Source organism: Erinaceus europaeus, chromosome 4, assembly GCF_950295315.1.
Source record: "Erinaceus europaeus chromosome 4, mEriEur2.1, whole genome shotgun sequence".
Taxonomy (NCBI): domain Eukaryota; kingdom Metazoa; phylum Chordata; class Mammalia; order Eulipotyphla; family Erinaceidae; genus Erinaceus; species Erinaceus europaeus.
Genome location: NC_080165.1, coordinates 151037234 through 151062117, shown reverse-complemented (window position 1 = coordinate 151062117; position 24884 = coordinate 151037234).

Sequence of the window (24884 nt, the reverse complement as noted above, 5' to 3'; positions counted from 1 at the left end):
TCTCAAGGCAGGAAGCGGAGGCTGGCGTCCATTCTCAAGACAGGGAAGCGGAGGCTGGCGTCCATTCTCAAGACAGGGAAGCGGAGGCTGACGTCCATTCTCAAGACAGGGAAGCGGAGGCTGACGTCCATTCTCAAGACAGGGAAGCGGAGGCTGACGTCCATTCTCAAGACAGGGAAGCGGAGGCTGACGTCCATTCTCAAGACAGGGAAGCGGAGGCTGACGTCCATTCTCAAGACAGGGAAGCGGAGGCTGACGTCCATTCTCAAGACAGGGAAGCGGAGGCTGACGTCCATTCTCAAGACAGGGAAGCGGAGGCTGACGTCCATTCTCAAGACAGGGAAGCGGAGGCTGACGTCCATTCTCAAGGCAGGAAGAGGAGGCTGACGTCCATGCTCAAGGCAGGAAGAGGAGGCTGACGTCCATGCTCAAGGCAGGAAGCGGAGGCTGACGTCCATGCTCAAGGCAGGAAGCGGAGGCTGACGTCCATGCTCAAGGCAGGAAGCGGAGGCTGACGTCCATGCTCAAGGCAGGAAGCGGAGGCTGACGTCCATGCTCAAGGCAGGAAGCGGAGGCTGACGTCCATTCTCAAGGCAGGAAGCGGAGGCTGACGTCCATGCTCAAGGCAGGAAGCGGAGGCTGACGTCCATGCTCAAGGCAGGAAGCGGAGGCTGACGTCCATGCTCAAGGCAGGAAGCGGAGGCTGACGTCCATGCTCAAGGCAGGAAGCGGAGGCTGACGTCCATGCTCAAGGCAGGAAGCGGAGGCTGACGTCCATTCTCAAGGCAGGAAGCGGAGGCTGACGTCCATGCTCAAGGCAGGAAGCGGAGGCTGACGTCCATGCTCAAGGCAGGAAGCGGAGGCTGACGTCCATGCTCAAGGCAGGAAGCGGAGGCTGACGTCCATGCTCAAGGCAGGAAGCGGAGGCTGACGTCCATGCTCAAGGCAGGAAGCGGAGGCTGACGTCCATTCTCAAGGCAGGAAGCGGAGGCTGACGTCCATTCTCAAGACAGGGAAGCGGAGGCTGACGTCCATTCTCAAGACAGGGAAGCGGAGGCTGACGTCCATTCTCAAGGCAGGAAGCGGAGGCTGACGTCCATTCTCAAGGCAGGAAGAGGAGGCTGGCGTCCATTCTCAAGACAGGGAAGCAGAGGCTGACGTCCATTCTCAAGACAGGGAAGCGGAGGCTGACGTCCATGCTCAAGACAGGGAAGCGGAGGCTGACGTCCATTCTCAAGGCAGGAAGCGGAGGCTGACGTCCATGCTCAAGGCAGGAAGCGGAGGCTGACGTCCATGCTCAAGGCAGGAAGCGGAGGCTGACGTCCATGCTCAAGGCAGGAAGCGGAGGCTGACGTCCATGCTCAAGGCAGGAAGCGGAGGCTGACGTCCATGCTCAAGGCAGGAAGCGGAGGCTGACGTCCATGCTCAAGGCAGGAAGCGGAGGCTGACGTCCATGCTCAAGGCAGGAAGCGGAGGCTGACGTCCATGCTCAAGACAGGGAAGCGGAGGCTGACGTCCATTCTCAAGACAGGGAAGCGGAGGCTGACGTCCATTCTCAAGACAGGGAAGCGGAGGCTGACGTCCATTCTCAAGACAGGGAAGCGGAGGCTGACGTCCATTCTCAAGACAGGGAAGCGGAGGCTGACGTCCATTCTCAAGACAGGGAAGCGGAGGCTGACGTCCATTCTCAAGACAGGGAAGCGGAGGCTGACGTCCATTCTCAAGACAGGGAAGCGGAGGCTGACGTCCATTCTCAAGACAGGGAAGCGGAGGCTGACGTCCATTCTCAAGGCAGGAAGAGGAGGCTGACGTCCATGCTCAAGGCAGGAAGAGGAGGCTGACGTCCATGCTCAAGGCAGGAAGCGGAGGCTGACGTCCATGCTCAAGGCAGGAAGCGGAGGCTGACGTCCATGCTCAAGGCAGGAAGCGGAGGCTGACGTCCATGCTCAAGGCAGGAAGCGGAGGCTGACGTCCATGCTCAAGGCAGGAAGCGGAGGCTGACGTCCATTCTCAAGGCAGGAAGCGGAGGCTGACGTCCATGCTCAAGGCAGGAAGCGGAGGCTGACGTCCATGCTCAAGGCAGGAAGCGGAGGCTGACGTCCATGCTCAAGGCAGGAAGCGGAGGCTGACGTCCATGCTCAAGGCAGGAAGCGGAGGCTGACGTCCATGCTCAAGGCAGGAAGCGGAGGCTGACGTCCATTCTCAAGGCAGGAAGCGGAGGCTGACGTCCATGCTCAAGGCAGGAAGCGGAGGCTGACGTCCATGCTCAAGGCAGGAAGCGGAGGCTGACGTCCATGCTCAAGGCAGGAAGCGGAGGCTGACGTCCATGCTCAAGGCAGGAAGCGGAGGCTGACGTCCATGCTCAAGGCAGGAAGCGGAGGCTGACGTCCATTCTCAAGGCAGGAAGCGGAGGCTGACGTCCATTCTCAAGACAGGGAAGCGGAGGCTGACGTCCATTCTCAAGACAGGGAAGCGGAGGCTGACGTCCATTCTCAAGGCAGGAAGCGGAGGCTGACGTCCATTCTCAAGGCAGGAAGAGGAGGCTGGCGTCCATTCTCAAGACAGGGAAGCAGAGGCTGACGTCCATTCTCAAGACAGGGAAGCGGAGGCTGACGTCCATGCTCAAGACAGGGAAGCGGAGGCTGACGTCCATTCTCAAGGCAGGAAGCGGAGGCTGACGTCCATGCTCAAGGCAGGAAGCGGAGGCTGACGTCCATGCTCAAGGCAGGAAGCGGAGGCTGACGTCCATGCTCAAGGCAGGAAGCGGAGGCTGACGTCCATGCTCAAGGCAGGAAGCGGAGGCTGACGTCCATGCTCAAGGCAGGAAGCGGAGGCTGACGTCCATGCTCAAGGCAGGAAGCGGAGGCTGACGTCCATGCTCAAGGCAGGAAGCGGAGGCTGACGTCCATGCTCAAGACAGGGAAGCGGAGGCTGACGTCCATTCTCAAGACAGGAAAGCGGAGGCTGACGTCCATTCTCAAGGCAGGAAGCGGAGGTTGACGTCCATTCTCAAGGCAGGAAGAGGAGGCTGGCGTCCATTCTCAAGACAGGGAAGCGGAGGCTGACGTCCATTCTCAAGACAGGGAAGCGGAGGCTGACGTCCATTCTCAAGACAGGGAAGCGGAGGCTGACGTCCATGCTCAAGACAGGGAAGCGGAGGCTGACGTCCATTCTCAAGGCAGGAAGCGGAGGCTGACGTCCATGCTCAAGGCAGGAAGCGGAGGCTGACGTCCATGCTCAAGGCAGGAAGCGGAGGCTGACGTCCATGCTCAAGGCAGGAAGCGGAGGCTGACGTCCATGCTCAAGGCAGGAAGCGGAGGCTGACGTCCATGCTCAAGGCAGGAAGCGGAGGCTGACGTCCATTCTCAAGGCAGGAAGCGGAGGCTGACGTCCATGCTCAAGGCAGGAAGCGGAGGCTGACGTCCATGCTCAAGGCAGGAAGCGGAGGCTGACGTCCATGCTCAAGGCAGGAAGCGGAGGCTGACGTCCATGCTCAAGGCAGGAAGCGGAGGCTGACGTCCATGCTCAAGGCAGGAAGCGGAGGCTGACGTCCATTCTCAAGGCAGGAAGCGGAGGCTGACGTCCATTCTCAAGACAGGGAAGCGGAGGCTGACGTCCATTCTCAAGACAGGGAAGCGGAGGCTGACGTCCATTCTCAAGGCAGGAAGCGGAGGCTGACGTCCATTCTCAAGGCAGGAAGAGGAGGCTGGCGTCCATTCTCAAGACAGGGAAGCAGAGGCTGACGTCCATTCTCAAGACAGGGAAGCGGAGGCTGACGTCCATGCTCAAGACAGGGAAGCGGAGGCTGACGTCCATTCTCAAGGCAGGAAGCGGAGGCTGACGTCCATGCTCAAGGCAGGAAGCGGAGGCTGACGTCCATGCTCAAGGCAGGAAGCGGAGGCTGACGTCCATGCTCAAGGCAGGAAGCGGAGGCTGACGTCCATGCTCAAGGCAGGAAGCGGAGGCTGACGTCCATGCTCAAGGCAGGAAGCGGAGGCTGACGTCCATGCTCAAGGCAGGAAGCGGAGGCTGACGTCCATGCTCAAGACAGGGAAGCGGAGGCTGACGTCCATTCTCAAGACAGGAAAGCGGAGGCTGACGTCCATTCTCAAGGCAGGAAGCGGAGGTTGACGTCCATTCTCAAGGCAGGAAGAGGAGGCTGGCGTCCATTCTCAAGACAGGGAAGCGGAGGCTGACGTCCATTCTCAAGACAGGGAAGCGGAGGCTGACGTCCATTCTCAAGACAGGGAAGCGGAGGCTGACGTCCATGCTCAAGACAGGGAAGCGGAGGCTGACGTCCATTCTCAAGGCAGGAAGCGGAGGCTGACGTCCATGCTCAAGGCAGGAAGCGGAGGCTGACGTCCATGCTCAAGGCAGGAAGCGGAGGCTGACGTCCATTCTCAAGGCAGGAAGGAGGCTGCTGAATGGCCTCGTGGAAGCTGCCAGGGCTCAGGCAGGAATCTGACTTGGAGTCTCCATGCTGTGGGTCTGAAGGATTCTGCTCAGGAGTATTCTGGATAAATACCCTGGGTAACCCACTGTGCTGCTGTTGTACCTGTGGGTTCTGTTGGCAAGGGGAGAATTACTCAGTTCCCCTGTCAACACACACGGATTTTAAAATTGTCTGAAAAAGCCTTGACTCCTTCCCTTTTCCAATCATTTCCTTCATCTAAAACAGCAGTGGCCACCATCACAGAAATTCTTCTGAGCCACGAATGCTCTTATGCCATATAATTCCTTTTTTCTTTTTTTTTTATTAGCCTCCAGCATTATTGCAGGGGCTTCGTGGGCACTACAAATTCACTGGCAGTCCTTTTTCTTTCTATTTCTTTTTTTAAGATAGGATAGAGAAATTGAGAAGACAGAGAGATAGAGGGAGAGAAATTGAAAGAGGAGAGGGAGATAGAGAGAGGGAGAGAAAGACACCTGTAGACCTACTTCACCAGTTGTGAAGCGTCCCCCTGCAGGTGGGGAGCAGGGAGTTCAAACCCCGGTCCTTGTGCTTGGTAATACGTGTGCATAACCTGGTGGGGTGTGCTACCGCCCAGCCCCTATGCCATATAATTCCTCTGGGTTTTCCCCAGGTGGGACATCATCTAAACTGACAGAGTATTATTCTGAAGGGCAGAGACAGACTGCAACTCCACACAGTGAGTGACAAACTCCATGAAGGAGCTGACAATTCATGATGGACACAGGAGGGTTTTAAGACTTCAAATGCTATTGGGATTTTTTTCTTTTTTTTTTCTTTAATTTTAAATGTAGCATTTTAATACAACTAGAATTGATGACAGGTTACTTGTTACAGCAACATAGTTGTGTTAAATTAGTAAAAATACTGGTGTGTGTGTGTGTGTGTGTGTGTGTGAAAGAGAGAGAGAGAGACAGAGAGCGAGAGAGAGAGAGACAGAGAGAGAGAGAGAGAGAGCTTAGCTTAAAATGGAGAACTCATCCCTCCCCCTTCCCCAAGAACCCATGTTGGAAGCAGTAGTCTTAAGGAATGTTAGAAGTAGTTTTAAAAGTTCTCTTTCATGCAGTTACTTGTTAAGTGCCTTTAGTATCAGTTGTTTGTGGTGTGAGATGGAAAATTCCTTGCCCTTTCCTCCTTGGAAAACAGGACCTGATCAGTAAAGGCCATCAGTTGTTTTGCAGGTTGCCTGAAGGACCCTGCATAGGGTAAGCCGTATCAGGGCCTTTGCACAGGGTTTGAGGAATGCTGCTTTCCCGGATGGGTGCAGCAGAAGGCCAGATGGTTACAGCAGAAGGCGGGAGGATGTGGTGACTCTACCTGGCTAGATTCTATTGGTTGTGTGACTTTGCAATGTTTGAAACTAGCCCGCGCTTTGCTTTGAATGGATCATGCTTTCGTTAAGTTTGAAATGACTGGATTTTGTGTTTGCTATAGCCTGTTATTGGATGTAGGTTGATAAGGTGATGTGCTCCCCCTCCCTGAATGTATTCAGAAATCCTATAAATTGTATGGTTTGAGCCCTGTTCAGGGTCAAGCTTGGTAGACTAACATCAGTCACCACTCGGCCCGGATTGCAATTCGTGAATAATCATCTTTTGCCTTCTTGCAGTGGATGGTGGTTTGATTTCGCTCTGTAACACCCTAGACTTTGATCACTGCACCTTGGCCAGTCTATGTTTCACTTGGTTCCTTCCCTCCTTTTGCTGGTATATTGAGTCCTGCTTAATGGTATCTAAGTATCCGTCTTTCTCAGATTAGAAATTATTAGATTGTCCTTCCTTGTGGTTCTAAAGTTTCTGGTTCACTCTGCTGAGGCTGAGCACTGAGCTGGGATCCTAAAGAAACTTTTTATCTGCCTCCTCTGCTAGACTTTCTTTCTTTCTTTCTTTCTTTCTTTTTTTCTTTCTTTCTTTCTTTCTTTCTTTCTTTCTTTCTAACCAGAGCAGTATTCAGCTCTGGGTTTTGGTGGGAGTAGGGGGGATTGAACCTGGGACTTGGAAGCCTCAGGCACAAGAGTCTCCTTGCATAACCATTATGCTGTCCCCCTCCCCCAATAAATTAACTAGGGGCCGGGTGGTGGCATTTAAGTGCACAAGTCCCTGGTCCCCACCTGCAGGGGAGGAACTTCACGAGTGTTGGAATAGGGCTGCAGATGTTTCTCTCTCTCTCTCTCTCTCTCTCTCTCTCTCTCTCTCTCAAGATTTTATTCACTAATGAGAAAGGAGAGAGAGAAAGAACCAGACATCACTCTGGTACATATGCTGCCAGGGCTCGAACTCAGGACTTCCTGCATGAGAGTCCAGTGCTTTATCCACTGCGCCACCTCCCAGACTTTCAATCCTAGCTACTTCTGAAAGGATATCAGTGGCTACTAAAAGAATTGCAACTCTTATTATTTGTTTCTTCTTTTTTTAATACTTCATTTATTTATTTCTAATGACAGAGAAAGATACACACAGAGTTTACCAGAACACTGCTCAGCTCTGGCTTATGGTAGTGCTGGGGATTGAACTTTGAAGCCTCAGGCATGAGAGTCACGTAACCATTATGTTGTCTCCGCAGCCCTGCAGTTCTGCTTGTAAAATGGCACTAGGAAGGTAGGGAAAAACATCTTTTTTTTTTGAAGGAGATGTAGCAAATTTATGTAAGCCATATGCTAAGTGGCCCAATTAAGCATTTTGCTCCTAGGGCAAGGCCACCAGACTCTTCCCCCTCCCAGGTCTCCTAAAAGTCTAAAAACTAACTCCATCCCTTCACAAGGTAAATCTAATTAACAATTGGAGTTTCAGAACAATCTGAGAATTTTTGAGAAAAGCTTTTCTAATTGATCACACTGCTTCAGGCTTGGGGAGAGTAGATTGAGCAGAGTAGACCAATATAAAGTCAGGTCTGAGATAGCTGGCTAGTCAGGACTCATCAGTAACAGCTTAGTGTTTCCACAACACACAAAATCTTAGGCAGCTGGAGGTGGGGGAGGCTGGGAGACAGGTAGAGCCCATAATGGTTATGCAAACACACTTTCATGCCTGAGGCTCCAAAGTCCCACGTTCAATTCCCCTCAGAGCCAGAGGGGAAAAGCAGAAGCAGTATGATAAAAGACAAAAAAAAAAAAAAGAAAAAGAAAAAAGCTTAAGCAGAGCTGGGAAATACTTTAAGGGTCATGCAAAAGACTTTCATGCCCGAGATGCTGAGGGCCCAGGTTTTGTCCGCAGCACCACCTTAACTAGAACTGAGCAGTGTTATGGGAAAGAAAAAAGAAACATTACATGCCTTTGGAGTGAGAAGGGTTAGCAAGCTCCTGGGCGAGACTTGGATGAAACCCACACTCCTATAACTGACCCACATGTGTTATTTTAAACAGAAATCAGCCTGTTTAGCTATCAAACTTAAAATCTCATTTTATCATAAAAGCAATGCTGATCCTCAACACAAGTCAGTCCAATTTTCTCTGTGAATTTCATCCCTTTAGTTTTTTTGGTGTTTTTTTTTCCCCCCTCTCTCATTCAAGAAGTATTGTGGTTGCTCTCTCGGGCTCCTAATTAAGCACCTAAACTGATCTATGTCAAAACCATTGAGGGTCTTAGAAATCACCCTCTAAAAACAACCTTCCCCAAGTATCTGCTGAATACACCTGGCACTCCCATTACAAGCTTAATTGCTCTCCCACTAACCCAGAGACCTCTGGTTCAGAATCATCTACTCCAGTAAGGAAGCTGGAAGGAGGCCACGAGCTGTAAGGAGGCGGTCTGGGTCCAACAAGCAGCACATAGTCTCTGTGCTGAGCGCACCCCTCTACTCTCCATGTAGACAGTACACATAGCTTAGGTGGGTGCGCACACACCATCTCTCTCTCCGTGTGTGTGTGTGTGTGTGTGTGTGTGTGTGTGTGTGTGTGTGTGTGTGTGTGTGTGTGGAGGAGAGGTGATTTATAGTACCATGGAACAATATTGTTCATCCTCACAACTGGCAAAAGTTCATTTTATATTTTTGCAGCATGAGTTAGAACTTTTCAGTTTTGATATGAAGAAACAAATGGATCAAGTTATCCTTTCTTCCTTACTTCCTCCCCCCTTCCTCCCTTCCTTCTTTCCTCCCTCCCTCCCTTCCTTCCTCCCTCCCTTCCTTCCTCCCTTCCTTCTTTCCTCCCTTCCTTTCTTTCCTTCCTTCCTTCTGTCCTTCCTCCCTTCTTCCCTTCCCTCCTTCCTTCTTTACCAGAGCAGTACATAGCTCTGGTTATTGGTGGTGCTGGGACTCTGGAGTCTCAGGCATGAGAATCTCTTTGCCCAACCATTATGCTACCTACCTTTTTCTTTAAAAAAGGAAGCAAACAGGGAGTCGGGCAGTAGCACAGTGCAGGTGGCGCAAAGCACAAGGACTGGAGTAAGGATCCTGGTTCGAACCCCCGGCTCCCCACCTGCAGGGGAGTCGCTTCCCAGGCGGTGAAGCAGGTCTGCAGGTGTCTGTCTTTCTCTCCCCCTCTCTGTCTTCCCCTCCTCTCTCCATTTCTCTCTGTCCTATCCAGCAACAACAACATCAATAATAACTACAACAGTAAAACAACAAGGGCAACAAAAGGGAATAAATAAATAAATAAATAAATAAATATTTTTTAAAAGCAAGCAAACAAACAAAAACCACCTGTATCTTTCAGATGATCAAGTTTCGTTCTCCTCTTGGACCCAAGGTCTTGTCCAGGTGCTTGCTGACACTTCTCACCCCAAGTGCAGGAATGTCTAACTCAGGGTGAAGCTCAATGTTGACCTATAGGTGGTGCTTGGGATTGAACCTTGGACCTTAAGGCCTCAGATATGAAAGTCTTTTTACCTAACTATCTTGCTATCTCCCATCCCTACCTCCAGGCCATTTTTTTAATAATTGTAATTCTTCAAAAATCCCATTGCTCCTTTTATGCAAAGCTGGAGAAAAGTTGTTCTAACCTGTCCTGATAAAATTGTCAACATTTGGGAGTCAGGCGGTAGCACAGCGGGTTAAGCACAAGTGGCACAAAGCGCAGGGACCGGCATAAGGATCCAGGTTCGAGCCCCTCGCTCCCCACCTGCAGGGGAGTCGCTTCACAGGTGGTGAAGCAGGTCTGCAGGTGTCTGTCTTTCTCTCTCCCTCTCTGTCTTCCCCTCCTCTCTCCATGTCTCTCTGTCCTATCCAACAACGATGACATCAATAGCAACAACAATAATAACTACAACAATAAAACAAGGGCAACAAAAGGGAATAAATAAATATCTTTTAAAAAATGAAAGATAATCATCAACAAATTTGGAAATGACAGTTTGACTTTTTTTAGTTTATTTTTTATAATTTTTATTGGTTAGAGAGAAAAAAAATTGAGAGGGGAGGAGGAGATAGAGAGGGAGAGAAACAGAGAGACATCTGCAGCCTTGCTTCCCCACTTACAAAGCTTTCCCCCTGCAGGTGGGGACTCGGGGCTTGAACCCAGATCCCCATGCGCTTTGAGTGGTTAACTAGGTGTGCCACCACCTGGCCCCTGACTTGAGTTTCTAGGCAGGTTTTTTCTTAGTTGACTTGTTTTTCTGGTTGATTTTTTTTTTTTTTAATACTCTTAAGACCCCTGGTTTGGTGAGTAGTTCTGATTAGTAAAAATACTAGGCAGGGATAATTCTTCACAGCTCGATACTCTGTCAGCTTTGAGACGAAAGACAGATTGGTGAGTGAGGTGGGCAGAGCTGGTGAACAGCTATGTCCTTTGGGTGATTGACTAGGTTCTGGTAAATTGTTGATCTGAATTAGACTAGCTGGATGAGTTGTGATGAATTATGCACATCTATCTTGTCAAAGGCCATTCCCAAATTTTAGCCCCAAATCTGCCTTCTCCAGTTTACTTTATCCTGTCTCTCTCCTTCTATCTGTGCCCTTTCATGAGCTGATATCCAGAAAGCGCATGGATATTTATGAGCCCTTTCTTAAGACAATTTTGCATTTATTTCAAAAATTTTACATACAACGAAAGATGTTGATTTATTTAAATTAGTGAAAGAAAATTCTGCAGAGTACCCACTTCAACTACAATTCCAATTACTTTTTTCCTTCTGTCATCACAATCATTTGAAAATTATAGAAGTCTCAGCACCAAAGTTTGCAAACTCAAGAAGTAGAGTGTTTTCAAGAATACACACTTTAAAAATAGAAGCAAACATTTCTTAAAGCTGCTTCATTTTAAAGGTAATGCAGATGGTCTGAATATATTATTCAGAATGATTATTTTATGATAATAACAAACACATATCGTGCCTCCGTGCTGTCCCTGGTAAGTTGCTTTCTGACAGCAGGGAAATCGTTTTGTGCAATGACTTCTTTCGAGTTGGCCTGTTCACTGAGCGCCACTTCTGTCCTTCTCATATGACCTGTTCAGCTGAGTGGTCACTAGCCACATGCATATATTCTAATTTAGTTTAGATTAGGTTTACACTTCAGTTTCTCTGCTGAAAGAGCCTTAGGTAGTCAGAGGCCATGAGATCTACCATAGCTGTCTTATTAGACAACACAGACACTACAAATATTTTCTATTGTTTTATAACATTTTCACTGGGCAATACTGTTTTAATTAAGGCCATGTGATTGTGTGTTTTTTTTTTCCTCCAGGGTTATTGCTGGGCTCGGTGCCTGCACCATGAATCCACCGCTCCTGGAGGCCATTTTGCCCCCTTTTTGTTGCCCTAGTTGTTGCAGCCTCGTTGCGGTTATTATTGCCATTGTTGACGTTGATTTGCTGTTGGATAGGACAGAGAGAAATGGAGAGAGGAGGGGAAGACAGAGAGAGAGGGGAGAGAAAGACAGACACCTGCAGACCTGCTTCACTGCCCGTGAAGCGACTCCCCTGCAGGTGGGGAGCCGGGGGCTCGAACCGGGAATCCTTACGCCGGTCCCTGCGCTTTGTTGTTTTTGTTTTTTATCAGAGACCATTGCTATTCTGCAACCAAGAAAAAGCAAATTTACAGAAATAAAGCATTTATAAGGCCAGGTAGTGGTGCACATGTTACCATGGCTAAAATCGCAGGGTCAAGCCCTCAGTCCCTGACGGCAAAGGGGGCAGCTTGGTGAGTGCTGAGGGCATGCTACAAAGCCTCTCTTTCTCTCCCTCTCCCTCTCCCTCTCCCCTTCCTCTCTCAACTTCTCTCTGTCCTATAAAAATGACTTTTTAAATTTCTGTTTATTTATTATTGGTAGAGACAGAAATTGAGAGGGAAGGAGGAGGTAGAAAGACACCTACAGCCCTGCTTCACCACTTGCAAAGCTTTCCTCCTACCAGTGGGGACTGGGGGCTTGAACCTGGGTCCTTATGTATTGTAACATGTGCACTCAACTAGGTGCAGCACCACCTGGCCCCATCCAGAAGCTTCAAGACTACACACACACACACACACACACACACACACACACACACAGACTTCTGTCTTTTTTTTTAAAAGAAGACATTGACTAAACCACAGGATAAGAGGGGTACAACCCCACACAGTTCCCACCATCAGAACTCCATATCCCATCCCCTCCCCTGACAGCTTTCCTATTCTTTATCCCTCTGGGAGCATGGACCCAGGGTCACTGTGGGATGCAGAAGGTGGAAGGTCTGGCTTCTGTCATTGCTTCCCCGCTGAACATGGGTGTTGACAGGTAGATCCATACTCCCAGCCTGTCTCTCTCTTTCCCTAGTGGGGCAGGGCTCTGGGGAAGCGGGGCTCCAGGACACATTGGTGGGGTTGTCTGTCCAGGGAAGTCTGGCCAGCATCATGCTGGCATCTGGAACCTGGTGGCTGAAAAGAGAATTAACATACAAAGCCAAACAAGTTGTTGAGGACACTTCTGTCTTTTTGTTGCTTCCCAGCTTAGTACTAAGTACAGGGTATTTCTTTAAGGAAAAAAGCTTTCTGAATTGAACTCAGATGAACCTGCCTATCTGCTTCTTGTGCTCATATCTATGCCATCGAGGTGCTTGATGAACTTCTGCTGCTTCAGCCAGAGAGCAGAGTCTGCGTCTAGAGCAAAGCCCTCATTGTGCACCAGGCTGTTTCCCAGTCTGCTGCAGCCGCCTCGCAGCCGGGCAGTGCTTCTGGGAGGCCACGTGGTGATGGGTGCAGCCGCCCCTCCCTCCTTCCAGGAGCCAGATCACAGGGAAGAAGCCTGGAAGCTTAGCCCTCTGTTCAGAAAACTGGGTCCTTGTTTGTGAACTCTGTTCAGCATGACCTGGGGGTGTAATCCAGCCCCACCCACACAGCCACCACCCCCAACACTCACTTTCAGCCTCATTTTAGGCCTGGTATGCACGATCATCATTCTAATCCTTGAACAGATTCTGAAAGAAGTGTTCATGGGCAGGGAGGTAACTTAGCAGGTAGAGTACAGGACTTGCCGGATGAGTCTCCAGATTTTATCCTGTACATCATATATGCTCTGGACTCTCTCTCTCTCTCTTTCTCTCTCTCTCTTTCTTCCCGCTTTCTTCCTTTCTCCCTCTCTCTCTTTCCTCTCTTTCTTTCTTCCTCTCTCTCTCCTCTTTATTCCTTTCTCCCTTTCTCTCTCTTTCCTCTCTTTCTTCCTCTCTCTCTCCTCTCGTTCTCTTTCTTCCTCTCTCTCCTCTCTTTCTTCTTCTCTTTTTCTTTCTTCCTCTCTCATCAAATAAAGAAAGCTTTTGTATATATATATATGTGTGTGTGTGTGTGTGTGTGTGTGTGTGTGTGTGTGTGTGTGTTTAGTTTTAAAAGAAGTATTAAAATCTCTTTTTTAAAAAGCATTATGACTGGCAGTGGAAACCAAGTAACACAGAGTAGGCCAATAACATTCAAGTACAAACTCATAGATCATTCAAACGCATGAGCTGATAGAATGAAATAAAACAGAGTGGTTTGACAGAGAGTTACTGGAGCAAGGACAGCAGACCTTAGATTTGATCAGCAGGAAAGACATTGCATACACTGAGACCAGAAGAATAAGAAGAACTACCCACGCCAACAGCCTCTTCACTAACCAAGCACTGCCGTCCCCACTAGGGTTTCTGCCTGGATGGACAATGAGAACCTTATCTGGACTGAGACTCTTCTCTTTGCCCACCAGACCAGCGGAAATTTATAAGCACTGCTGGGGCCCAGCATGGGAATACATGAGCAGAAAGACTAGGTCTCATCCCACCAACACACTTTATTTTTTGAGGGGGGGGGACAAGAAATAGAAAGGCATTGAGCTGGTAGAGAGAAATATTTGCTCAAAGAATCAAGAGGCAGAAGTGCAACTCCAGATAGCTTGGAGACAAGTGACGGGAGGTGAAGGAAGCATGGGCCAGTTTATTCCACATTATGCTATAGTCTGCAAAGCCTTCTTGGTGCCATAATGAAGTGGGGTGTTATTTTAAGTGCTTTACAAAGTCTCTGGAATATTTTGTGCATGAGGAGTAAGATAGTTATTGAGTACGTGGCTAGATAAATGAACCCATTTAATCTTCAGAAGTGAGAGTGTTTAAAACAGAAGAAATGCTACATTGCTGTTAAATCTTTTTTTTTCTCAAATAAATGTTACATCCTCCCTAATTGTTTTTTCTCTTGCCTATGGAGTAGGAAGTGACGTGTTTGGGACTTTAGAGCCAACGTAAAGTGCGTTGACCTGTTAAAGGCGCCCACAGCAGTCACCGGAAGCCTCCTCTGACCCCTTCAGGCAGATCGAGGTCTAACTCAGGCACCACCTGAGTACACTCTTCCAACAGCTCTTAGCACTCTGCAGTGGAAGCATTTTGCAGGCTGTGGGCACAAGGAAGCAGCCTTTTAACTGCCTAAACAGCTCGTAGCCTAGCGCACAGTGGGCCCTCAACACATGCACTCTGATACCTCTTGAGAAAGAAAGAACAGAAGAGGTAGGTTTTCTTAAGTAAATGCTGATTCAAAACCAAGTGTCTATGCTAATTAGAACTAAAAGAAGATTAATTTACTGTCTGTGTAATCAGCTCCTCTGACCTGATTATGTATCCTGAGGTTCTCTACAAATATTACTATTTATACAGTGTGTAAATTAAGACAACTTGCAGAAAACTGAGAGGTTTGAATTCCCTTCATATGATCCAGGTCTTCTCAATTAATTCATAGTACCCTTTTGTAAATAATAACCTGAGACATGCTGATGGATTCATCAAGCAAGTCCTAGTCTGTGTGGATGCTAATATCGTCCTGTGTTTGCCCAGAATACAATCTCAGATCCTCCCATCCATGGGAGGTAGATGGGACAGGCATTCTTATTCCTGTCTCATAGGTGAGAATGTAAGCTTCCTGAAAGGAAAACTCAGAGAGAACTACACAGCCTACTTGTGATGGGAGCCCATGGCACTAGAATCCGTTCCCTAAGACTCTTCTTTCTCTTAGACTACAGTCTCCGCATCGATGGCTCTCACCGTGTGGTTCTCAGCTAGTAACAGAAGCCTTATCTGAGAACGTGTGATAAATGCAGTTCTCAAGCCCCACTCCAGACCTCTTGAATCAGAAACCGGGGCTGTGCGGGAGGGCTGCTGTTGCAGGGAGGAGAGCCAGCAAGGCTGTAGCAAGCCCTTCAAGGAATTCTACGGCACGCTTAGGTTTGAGAGGCACTGCTCGAAATCATTTGTGTTGAAAAGACGAACAATGAAGAATTGCATCAGACTATACGCAAAATATTTCCCGGGCCACAAAATGGTTTGAACTGAAATTTGGATGCATGTGCTCAAAATTCATGATTTTGTTACGTTGTCACATGAAATGGCATTTGTGCGGGAGTTGGGCGTAGCTCAGTGGGTTAAGCGCAGGTGGCGCAAAGCACAAGGACCGGCATAAGGATCCCGGTTCCAGCCCCCGGCTCCCCACCTGCAGGGGAGTCGCTTCACAGGCGGTGACGCAGGTCTGCAGGTGTCTGTCTTTCTCTCCCCCTCTCTGTCTTCCCCTCCTCTCTCCATTTCTCTCTGTCCTATCCAACAACAATGGCAGCAATAACAACAACAACGATAAACAACAAGGGCAACAAAAGGGAAAATAAATTAATTAATTAATTTTTTAAAAAGATTAAAAAAAAAGAAATGGCATTTGTGCACAGAGCTGCTGTGTTATCTTACATGATACTTTTTTTTTCCCCTCCAGGGTTATTGCTGGGCTCGGTGCCTGCACCATGAATCCACCGCTCCTGGAGGCCATTTTATTCCCCTTTTTGTTGCCCTTGTTGTTGTAGCCTCATTGTGGTTATTATTATTACCATTGTTGATGTTGTTCATTGATGGATAGGACAGAGAGAAATGGAGAGAGGAGGGGAAGACAGAGAGGGGGAGAGAAAGACAGACACCTGCAGACCTGCTTCACCGCCTGTGAAGCGACTCCCCTGCAGGTGGGGAGCCGGGGGCTCGAACCGGGATCCTTACGCCGGTCCCTGCGCTTTGCGCCATGCGCCACATGCGCTTAACCCACTGCGCCACCGCCCGACCCCCACATGATACTATTAAGCACATTGTCACAACTTACCAATTACAGTGAAGCCTGAGAGCAGTCGTTGTGATAGATTAAGATACTTCACTTACATTGAGTAGATCCCATCAACATGAATATCATCTTTTTATGGGACAAGCAACTCGAACATCCATCACACCTCCAAAAGCAAAAGGTGTCGGAAACATCAGACACAAAATCCATTTCAGGAAAAGATGTGTATTGGTTAAACAGTGAAATAAATGGACAAGAATAATGCAAGTTTCCAGAAATCTAGCAAATAAAGTCTTTGCGGAAAAAAAAAAATCCATCCCCAAAAGAAACTTGGCAGCTTTTCATTCAGAAGAGAGTGACCCAGTCCCTGAATGATCTTTGAATTGCAGAGCAAGAAACTGAGCACCACTCCACAAGTCCAGGAAAGGCTCTAAGAGATGGAAGACGCCCCCAAGGAAGCAGCAAACACTCTCCCAACTAGAGTCGTCAAAGATTCTGAACGTAAGGAAATAGTGCTTATAGCTTCAAATGTGTAGGGACTAGAGTGTGTTTGCTCACTAACTGTGGTGAACGTGGAGACTTCTTAGTCTTCATCGTGACCCAGGACAACTTTAAAGAAAAAGAAAAAACCTTCAGAGGGAGTCCGTAGCACAGAGGGTTAAGCACACGTGGCATAAAGAGCAAGGATCCACCTAAAGATCCCGGTTGGAGCCCCCGGCTCCCCACCTGCAGGCGGTGAAGCAGGTCTGCAGGTGTCTGTCTTTCTCTCCCCCTCTCTGTCTTCCCCTCCTCTCTCCATTTCTCTCTGCCCTATCCAACAACAACGACATCAATAATAACTACAACAATAAAAAACAACATGGGCAACAAAAGGAATAAATATTTATTTTTTTAAAATTATAAAATAAAAAAAAAAACCTTCAGGGAACCATGTGCTTAATTCACACCTGCTTAACTCACATCACAGTGCATAAAGACCCGGGTTCAAGCCCCTGGTCCCCCACCTGCAGGGGGAAAGTTTCACGAGTGGTGATGCAAGGCTGCAGAGTTCTCTCTCTCTCCCTCTCTAGTTCCCCTCTCCTCTTTCAATTTCTGTCTCTACCCAGTAAGAAAATAAATAAAATAAAATGTGTTTTTAAGCATTCAGGTGAGCAACGTTAACCCAAAGCAACTCCATGGGAAACAATGAATCCCGGGATTTTTACACTTCTGCTTTTCGACACTTAATAACTAACTGACCCCGTGTTACTCTCTTTCTCGTCTTCCTCTTCACCCAGCTTTAAATATCAAGGATTTCAGCAAGCCGTTAATACTCCTGGATTCGTGTGGCAGGTTTTACTCTCTTTAAATCATTTTCATGGCAGCGTGTAACATTCTGGGACGGGTCATCAATCACATGTCGCAGTGACAGTCTTGTCCTTTCCTGCTCACAACTTTTATTCTTTCCTCAAAGTGAGCTGATCCTAGCAATAGGTAGAAGTCTATTTGGGGGAAAATATCTAATTTGTTTTTCACTGGTAGACACAAAAGCTTAGGCTACAACAGAGGCATGAGAGTGCCCATAGCTTCAGCTATTAAAGTCAGCTACCAGCGTGTAAAGGGGTGAAAAGTAGAAGCAGATATGCATTTCACTGGTATAATTCTGCGTGTGTGGACTTTTTCCTTTTTTATAATGTCTTTATTTATGACGGATTACTGGTTTACAGTCGACAGTAAAATACAATTGTTTGTGCATGTATAACATTTCCACATAACAATTCAACCCCCACTATGTCCTCCTCTGCCATCATGTTCCAGGACCTGAACCCGCCACCCCAGCCCCCCAGAGTCTGACTTTGGTGCAATTCTTCTTCTTCTTCTAGCGTTTGCAGTACACCAGCTCCAGTCCTAGCTCTGCGAGTGTTTTCCCTTCTGATCTTGTTTTTCAGCTACTGCCTATGAGTGAGATCATCTCATATTCATCCTGTTTCTGACTTATCTAATTTAACATGATTCTTTCAAGCTCCATCCAAGACGGGGTGAAGAAGGAGAAGTCACCATGAACCTGAGACTTTGGAGGCTCAGGGATAAGAGTCCCCGAGTATATCCGTGATGCCACCTTCCCCTGTTCACACTCCCCAGTTTTCCACATAACAATTCAACCCCCTCTAGGTCCTCCTCTGCCATCATGTTCCACGACTGAACCCTTCCCCACATATCTGGACTTTTTCAAAGTCAATGACCAACATTATCTCATGTAACCTCTGCAACAATACTTCCTAGATGGACCGTATCACTCCCACATCATAACTGAAAATCAGAAAGAAGTGCGACAAAAGCGTAACAGGACTTGGGGGAGAAATCTCAGAGCCAGGTCTTACTGATGGAGAGTCAATGGCCCTTTGCTACATCACAGAAAGAGAAGGAATAATGATTTTGCATTCTCCTTTTTCTTTTCTTTTCTTCTCTTCTTTCCTTAATGCATTCTTCTTTTTCAATGACAGTGATAATGCCAAGGTTCCTTACTAATATTCCAAGGTTCCTTACTTACAGTAGAATGATCTGAAAGGGGGTAGAGGAACAAGCTTCATACATATATATATATATATATATATATATATATATACATATATATATATATATATATATATATATATATATATATATATATATAATTTGTTGTTGTTGTTGTTACCAGAGCACTGCTCAGCTCTGGTTTATGGTGGTACAGGAGATTGAACCTGGGATCGGGAAGCCTCAGACTTGAGAGTCTGTTTGCATAACCACTATGCTATCTACCACACCAAACTTCATTATTAAAATGTCTTCTGCACAGTCCTGGGGAGGACTATGATCTTGTCAGCACTACAGTATTTTCTTTGTGCCGAAGCCTTGTTTGCTAGCCGTCACAGAGCAAATTGTGTAGCTCAGATAAGGATCACTACGTCACCATGAGCTGGGCAAGAGGAGACAGGACCTGGAGAAGAAGCCCGTAGATGGCTGGCATCTGGCATCTACACTTGGATAGGCAAAGGCCAAGATGACAGCAGGACATTGCAGAAGTTAGAAGGGGACAGAGGCGGGGGCTCCAAACCCAGCTGTCTGATGCTTTGCCACTTGGCCCCACTTCAGCAATGCTGATGGTATTCTCACGGCCACATTAAGAAACTCTGCCAGGGGGCCAGGTGGTCGTGCACCTGGCTAAGTGCTCACATTACAGTGCACGAGGACCCAGGTTCAAGCCCCTGCAGGGGGAAAGCTTTGTGAATGGTGAAGCAGGGCTGCAGGCGTCTCTCTGTCTCTCTCCCTCTTTGTTTCTCCCCCTTCTCTCTCAATTTCTCTTTGTCTCTATCCAATAATAAATAAAATAAAATACTTTTCAAAAACTCTGTGATGACTAACTGGCACTAAATGCCTTTCCAGGAAGTCAGCAAGCCCTGAGTGTAAAACATCAGTGGACATAACAGAAGGGAAAGAATTCCTGCCTGAGGCTCCAAAGTCTCAGGTTCAATCCCCCACACCACCATAAGCCAGAGCTGAGCAGTGCTCTGGTGGAAAAAAAAAAAAAAAAGAGAATTCCCTTTCTAAATTTTTTCACTAGGGTTGTCACTGAAGCTTGTTGCCTGCATAATAAATCCACTGCTCCAGGCAGCCAATTTTTTTCTCCCTCTTTTTTTTATTTGATAGCTCAGAGAGAGATTGAGAAGGGAGTGGGGGAATAGAGGAAAAGAGAAAAAGAGAAACAACCATAGCCAGGCTCACCACTTATGAAGCTCTCCTCCCTAAAATGCTCACACACACACACACACACACACACACACACACACACACACACTCACACACTCACACACACACTCAGTCTCACACACACACACACTCACACACACACACACTCAGTCACACACACTCACATACACACACTCACACACACTCACACACACACTCACAGTCACACACACTCACACACACTCACAGTCACACACACTCACACACACACACACTCACACACACTCACAGTCACTCACACACACACACTCACACACAGTCACACACACTCACACACACACTCACAGTCACTCGCACTCACACACACAGTCACACACACACTCACAGTCACTCACACACACACTCACACACAGTCAAACACACACTCACACACACAGTCGCACACACTCACACACACTCACACACACACTCACAGTCACACACACTCACACACACTCACAGTCACACACACTCACACACACACACACTCACACACACACTCACAGTCACTCACACACACACAGTCACACACACACTCACACACACACTCACAGTCACTCACACTCACACACACAGTCACACACACACTCACAGTCACTCACACACACACTCACACACAGTCAAACACACACTCACACACACAGTCACACACACTCACACACACAGTCACACACACTCACACACACTCACACACAGTCACACACACACTCACACACACACTCACAGTCACTCACACTCACACACACAGTCACACACACACTCACAGTCACACACACACAAACACATACACTCATACACTAACAGTCACTCATACACACACACACACACACACACACACACACACCCCTTCTGCAGGCAGGAAGCAGGATCTTGAACTTGGGTCCTTGCACAGGATAACAGTTGTGTTCAACCTAGAGCACTGGCATTTGCCTTTCCTTTTCTAAACCTTTCACAAGATATTTTATATTTTCAAAGCAGACATCAAATAAGGTCTAATGTAAACCAGTTTTCAAGTCTGGGCTTTATATAAAATAGAATTTCCCATTAGAGGTAGAGGGTGTAGCCAGGCACCAGCCCAGTCCATGCAGGACAAAGACTGGACGGCTTTCCCATCAGGTCCTGCGCCCTGTCCCTTGCGCTATCTCCCTTGCCATAAGCTGCTGTTAAGGAGAGCGATGCTAGTTCACTGCTCTCCCACTGCAAGCTAAAAGTTCCTGGAGAAGAAAAAGATGTCTATTCTAAACAGACAAAATTGTTGGATCTCCCATTGGAATACTATTGTCTTCAAGAAAAAAAAAATCTTCTTAGGTCACGAGAGAAAGAAAGAAAGAAAGAAAGAAAGAAAGAAAGAAAGAAAGAAAGAAAGAAAGAAAGGAGGAAGGAAGAAGGAAGGAAGGAAAGAAAGAAAGAAAGAAAGAAAGAAAGAAAGAAAGAAAGAAAGAAAGAAGAGAAAAGAAACGAAAAGAAAAGAAAAGAGTCCAGGAAGAGAGAGCCAGAATGAATCCATCCTTTAACAAATGTTTACTGAATCTGATTCGTGTGTGAGGTACCGAGGGAAATGGAGAGATGAGGAGGCCGCCACTCCAGCAGTCTCTCTGAGGACACACAGACAGAAACAATTGCAGGGCATCTCCACCAAGCTCATAACAAAGGTTTGTACGAGGCCCCACAGGAACGCAGAGGAGGGAATCCTATACGTGGTTTGACTATCTTGAAGAAGATTTCAACAGAGAAAGAACATTTAAGTTTTCTCTGCAAGGAAACAGTCCTGAGTGCAAATTTCCAGAGGCAAGACCATCTGTGGTCTTTTGTGGGGGACAATGTACAGTGTCACATGCACAAGGAGAAAGAGGGTTTTCATGGTTGTTTATTTGTTTAACATCAATTAGCAAACTCCATGAAGTGCATTACATGCTTGGAGCTAATTTAGCCTTCAAGATATCTTTAAAAACAACCAACATTTTACAGAAGAGAAAACTGAAATTTAGGTAAGTTAAATAATGTGTTCAGGGTGAGGGTATATAGCATAATGGTTATGCAAATAGACTCTCATGCCTAAGGCTCCAAAATCTTATGTTCATTTCCTCACACCACCATAAGCCAGAGCTGAGCAGTGCTCTAGTAAAAAATAAAAAATAATTAAATAATAATAATAATGTGTTCATCCATGTTCATGAGTTGGAAGAATTAACATCATCAAAATAAATATGCTACCCAGAGTCATCTACAAATTTAATGCTATCCCCAACCAGTTTTTAGGAGAATAAAATAAATGCTACAAATGTTTATCTGGAACTAGAAAAGACCTAGAATTGCCAAAACAATCTTGAGAAGAAAGAACAGAACTGGAGGCATCATACTCCCAGATCTCAAATTGTATTATAGGGCCATTGCAATCAAAACTTCTTGGTACTGGAACATGAATAGACACACTGACCAGTGGAATAGAATTGAGAGCCTGGAAGTAAGCCCCCACACCTATGGACATCTAATCTTTCACAAAAGTGCCCAGAATATTAAATAGGGAAAGCAGAATCTCTTAAACAAATGGTGTTGGAAAAAATGGGTTGAAACATGCAGAAGAATGAAACTGAACCACTATATTTCACCAAACACAAAAGTGAATTCTAAGTGGATCAAGGACTTGAATATTAGACCAGAAACTATCAAATACTTAGAGGAAAATATTGGCAGAACTCTTTTCTGCATAAATTTTAAAGACATATTCAATGAAACTAATCCAATTACAAAGAAGACTAAAGCAAGCATATACCTATGGGACTACACCAAATTAAAAAGCTTCTGAAAAAACAAGATCAGAAGAGAAAACACAAGTAGAACCTGAACTGGATTTGGTGTACTGCACCAAAGTAAAAGACTCTGGGGTGGGTGGTTGGGGAGAACACAGGTCCAAAAAGGATGACACAGGACCTAGTGGGGGTTGTATTGTTATATGGAAAACTGGGAAATGTTATGCATGTACAAACTATTGTATTTACTGTCACTGTCAAATGTAAAACATTAATTCCTCAATAAAGAAATTAAAAAATAATAATGTGTTCCAAGTTGCTTTTTTGCATAAAAGTAATATACAAATCCAGCACTCAGACTCTAGGGCATGTCTGGTGTGCACACACCTCTCTCCACCTGACACTTCACATACAGCACATCCCTGTGCATGGGAAGCCTCCGGAGTGCAGCCTGTGGCCTCTGTCCACTCATTCCTCACAATGTAGTCAAGACCTGGGAGTCACCTAACACTTCTGTCATCACATAATCGCCCTTTCTTTTGTGGTGCAGACAATTCATATCTAGTCTCAGCAATATAAAGGAGGCACAACACAACAGTCTGTAATCACTATACTGTGGCACAAACACTAACCATTCTACAACAATGCCCAGCTCCTAAGACATGAGGATAAACAGTAAGTTCTGAAGAACTTCACGTGTCCTCCAAAACAGTCTGAAGTTGATGGACTATGGTCATCAAACCCTCAAGACTCTCAGTCATTCTAGAAGACTCTGACTATGCTGCTCTGTCTCCCTGCCTTTCAGTCACTAAGTTGCAGATGCCGCCATGAAGACACTCCGACTTCTCTCGGCAGACGCCCTCACCCATGTGTCCTGGAGCCTCCCCTCCCCAGAGCCCTGCCCCACTAGGGACAGACAGACACAGGCTGGGGGTGTGGATCCACCTGCCAACACCCATGTCCAGTGGAGAAGCGATGACAGAAGCCTGACCTCCCACCTTCTGCTCCCCGTAATGACCCTGGGTCCAGACTCCCAGAGGGAAGCATGGGATGTGTACATGCAAAGCAGGAGTGAAGCACTAGCCAGTCGATGGGGTGTCTTTCTGAGACAGGGAGGCTTTGTCATGAGGAATATGAGGCAGGAGTCCTTTCTGGACTCTGAAAGTTTGAGATGTAAGCAGGATGTCCAACTAGATGTCAGACTGCTCCTACTAGTGCTAACGGCCGTGTACACATTGGAATGGCGTGTGGATTCAGCAAAGAGACTAGATTCGGCAACCTTGCTGGCCACCAGAGATACAATGACTTTTTATTGCTTTTAGGAATGCACAGCAAATCAGTAATGTTATTGGGACTCGGGGTTAAGAAACATCAGCGATATTGTTTTACTTACCTGGGTAACCTGCACAACTTAAGTTCAGAGCGACAGACTCCTTTGAGCATTTACCACTCCCGGGTATTGGGCTGAGTACTAAGAATAGATGGAAGAAGAATGCAGAGTCCATGCTACGGGATGGCAGGAGACAGGGCCAAGCTGAACTGGCATCAGGGTTCCTGCAGCTGTGTGGGATAAATGGTCCATTGGGTAGAAGTTACTAGTAAGTATGTAGCTGAAAATAACGGAATACCAGATCTAAATTAAGCAGGGCAAGAAGAGAAAGGAGCTAGAGCCTAAACTTCAGGGAGCTAGAGGTTCCCATCAGGCTGTGGAAAAGACACACTGTGGGAGTCGGGCCGTAGCGCAGCGGGTTAAGCTCATGTGGCGCAAAGCGCAAGGACCGGCATAAGGATCCCGGTTCGAGCCCCCGGCTCCCCACCTGCAGGGGAGTTGCTTCACAGGCGGTGAAGCAGGTCTGCAGGTGTCTGTCTTTCTCTCCCTCTCTCTGTCTTCCCCTCCTCTCTCCATTTCTCTCTGTCCTTTCCAACAACGACAACAACAATAATAACTACAACAATAAAACAAGGGCAACAAAAGGGAATAAATTTCTAAAAAAAAGAAAGAAAAGATACACTGAATGAGAAAGGGAAATGAAGGGCTGTTGTCAGCAAATGGGATATGGAATAACAGAGGAGAGGCGACTTCACAGAACACAGGCCTAAAGTAGGGAATGAATGCCAAGGGAATAATAAGATTTGGGGTAACAACAGAAGGCTCGAGAGTGGATAAATGTGTAATGTATGCTGGGGAGACAACATAATGGTTTTGCAAAAAGTCTTTCATGCCTGAGGCATCAAAGATCCCAGGTTCAATCCCTAGCACCACTATAAACCACAGCTGAGCAGTGCTCCAGTAAAATTAATTAATTAATTAATTTAAAATGGCCACAGAGAGCAGTGGATTCATAGTGGTGACACAGAGCCCTAGCAATAACCCTTATGGTAAAAATAAATAAAATTTTTTAGTGTGCAATGGAGAGAAATTTCAGAGAGAAATAGCATGCTACCCTAAAGTCCATGTAACAGAAT